Source organism: Asparagus officinalis, chromosome 3 (genome assembly GCF_001876935.1).
Source record: "Asparagus officinalis chromosome 3, Aspof.V1, whole genome shotgun sequence".
Lineage (NCBI taxonomy): Eukaryota > Viridiplantae > Streptophyta > Magnoliopsida > Asparagales > Asparagaceae > Asparagus > Asparagus officinalis.
The window spans coordinates 83,809,601-83,812,790 of NC_033796.1; positions in this window are offsets into that span (position 1 = coordinate 83,809,601).

Sequence of the window (3,190 nt, forward strand, 5' to 3'; positions counted from 1 at the left end):
TAGAGAATCAGCCGAGGCTTCTCCTAACGGGGGAATCGAGGCAAGGACGTATGCTAGAGGAGAGTCGTCTCGTAGCCACCATGAGTCGACTTGATAGGGGAAGGAGCTAGTTCAGGAGGAGGAGATAGGGCCTTCCACCAAGCTAGAATACCCTTTTTCCCCATATGATTGGCGATGTAGGGGGGTAGAATAAGACAAGATGAGGAAGTATCTCATTGATCTCACCTCGGTTTGCACTCGCCATAGATAAGAGCCTAAACTAGAGTTCCACTTTAAGGATAAACATCATCTTGATGCTCGGGGGACCATCCTTGGGTCTTGCCGGATCCAGTCAAGGGCAGTCGACCAATTCCTTCTTCCTCAAGATGAGAAGTATCTTGTAGGGGTTCCCAACATTGGCCTCCATCACTCCCTTCGCAGCTACTTCCTCTGGGGTGCTCTACTAGAGCATGAGCTATACGGACGGATGGAATGGATCTGGACCGAATATCACAAGCTCCTGGGGAAAGTTACTATCTTTAGGGCTTGCATAGGAGTCGACTCGAGGAAGGCTACCGAGGTATCGGACTCAAAAGCTCCTGAGGTCCCTAGACTCAAACTAGAGCTGGAGAAGAGCCAGAGGAAGGCTGAAAGAATGGAGAAGGCTCTCCACAAGAGGGATCACATTGAGGCAATGGCTAAAGTGGAGAAAGAGGCAGCAGTGTTTGCGAGGCGTCGATTAGAAGAGGTCGCTCACCTCAAGTATGAACCTTACAGGCAAGAGGTCATCGATGAATATCACCAAAGTTTAACTGGGAGAACTAAAGTGGCGATAGCCTGCAAAGCTGGGTATGACTACTTGGTGGCACAACTTCCAACCGAGATTAATAAACTACCCAGCTGCTTTCACTATCCTTCTCTGGTTGCCAACTTCTTGGAAGAGTTGAAGGTAGTGGAACACCTAGGAGCTCCCCGCCTCTGACTCCTGGAGTTGGAATGGACTTTCCTTAGGCATCTTATGAATCTTTGCTGCTTTCGTATTTGCTGTATATAGGAAGATGACTAGGATGAAGGTGGAGACTACTCGACTCCTCCGCCGACTGCACCTAGGAGCTCCCCGCCTCCGACTCCAAGAGGTGGAATGGAATTTCCTTAGGCATCTTAGGAATCTCCCCTGCTTTCGTATTTGTTGTATATATTGGATACTTTGTAAATTGTAAGATACTTTATCAAGAAATGAAAAAGTACTTTTGGACTTGAAACAGTTTTCTTCTGTGTCACTTAATTTCAATGAGTTTTCTGGATGACTTAACTTTTAGCAAAGGCTTAAAAAGAACATGTCTCGATCCCGAGTAATCACATGATGCTTTAGCTTTTAGTCTAAGTATAGAACTAATAAAACCAATCGGGCCGTCCAGTTGTTAGTCAACATCTAAATGTCTTGAGATGAGTGCCTAAGCAACTTTCGTAAAGTTAGTTGTCGGTTGCTGGGGGTCGACTAGGACATGGTCAACTGCTCACTTAGTAAATGTTGTTCAGTGAGTTTCTAGAAGCCTTTATTAGGCAGGTGAAAAGTCACAGTTTCAAACGACATGATGCTCTGTCACTTGTTAGAGAGTTAATGATGATGCTTCAATTTTTGAGTGATGTGGCATGGTGCAAAAAGGAGGGTGATGCTTCGAGTTTTGTGTGAAACGTTTATGGTTTCGAGATGAATCTCATCCGTTTATTTTGAAACGAGGCAACGATCCAGATAGGTCCACGTATGTCTCTTGAAGGTTATAAATAACCTATTGAGGATAGAGAAGAACTCTTTACATGTTCTTGCTTTCAAATTTCCAACGCTTCTTCCTTTCAAAACTTTCCAATAGTTTCAAAACCAAAAAATTTTCATAGTTTCTCAAAGTTTCGTCGGTGGTCGTAACGAGGAGAGTATCAATATTCTCCGGCTTATCTATTTGAGAGTCTTGATTAGGAGTCTTGAAGGGTACTATAGGCTCTACGACATCCCAAGAGCCTTTACACTAGCGGCGAGGAATGGGAACGATCCGGTGTATTGCAATGGTCACAATATAGCGCCACTATATTTGGCCCATCTCGAGCATGGACTCTGGCTGCCGCTTCACCCCTTCATAAGGGATACGTGCGCCGCTATGGAGGTTTCGCCTTCTCAGTTCACCCCTAATGTTATGGGAGTCCAAGTGGATTTTATCATCATCTGCTACCGAGTCGGTGTCCTGCCCATCATGAAGTTGCTTGGGCATTTGGTCGGCATTAAGTCGATAAGAAAGGAATCACATTATTTCTTCTATTACACTAGCAACTTTAAATTTGTCATAGATGATTCTGAGTATAATAGGGAATGGAAGGAGCATTTCTTCTGGGTTTTTGGTGTCGGTGATGTCCTCTCCTACTCTTAGCGGACCGAGATAAATAAGGACGCGTTGAGGCCGAGTCCTCTAGAGAATCAGCCGAGGCTTCTCCTAACGGGGGAATCGAGGCAAGGACGTATGCTAGAGGAGAGTCGTCTCGTAGCCACCATGAGTCGACTTGATAGGGGAAGGAGCTAGTTCAGGAGGAGGAGATAGGGCCTTCCACCAAGCTAGAATACCCTTTTTCCCCATATGATTGGCGATGTAGGGGGGTAGAATAAGACAAGATGAGGAAGTATCTCATTGATCTCACCTCGGTTTGCACTCGCCATAGATAAGAGCCTAAACTAGAGTTCCACTTTAAGGATAAACATCATCTTGATGCTCGGGGGACCATCCTTGGGTCTTGCCGGATCCAGTCAAGGGCAGTCGACCAATTCCTTCTTCCTCAAGATGAGAAGTATCTTGTAGGGGTTCCCAACATTGGCCTCCATCACTCCCTTCGCAGCTACTTCCTCTGGGGTGCTCTACTAGAGCATGAGCTATACGGACGGATGGAATGGATCTGGACCGAATATCACAAGCTCCTGGGGAAAGTTACTATCTTTAGGGCTTGCATAGGAGTCGACTCGAGGAAGGCTACCGAGGTATCGGACTCAAAAGCTCCTGAGGTCCCTAGACTCAAACTAGAGCTGGAGAAGAGCCAGAGGAAGGCTGAAAGAATGGAGAAGGCTCTCCACAAGAGGGATCACATTGAGGCAATGGCTAAAGTGGAGAAAGAGGCAGCAGTGTTTGCGAGGCGTCGATTAGAAGAGGTCGCTCACCTCAAGTATGAACCT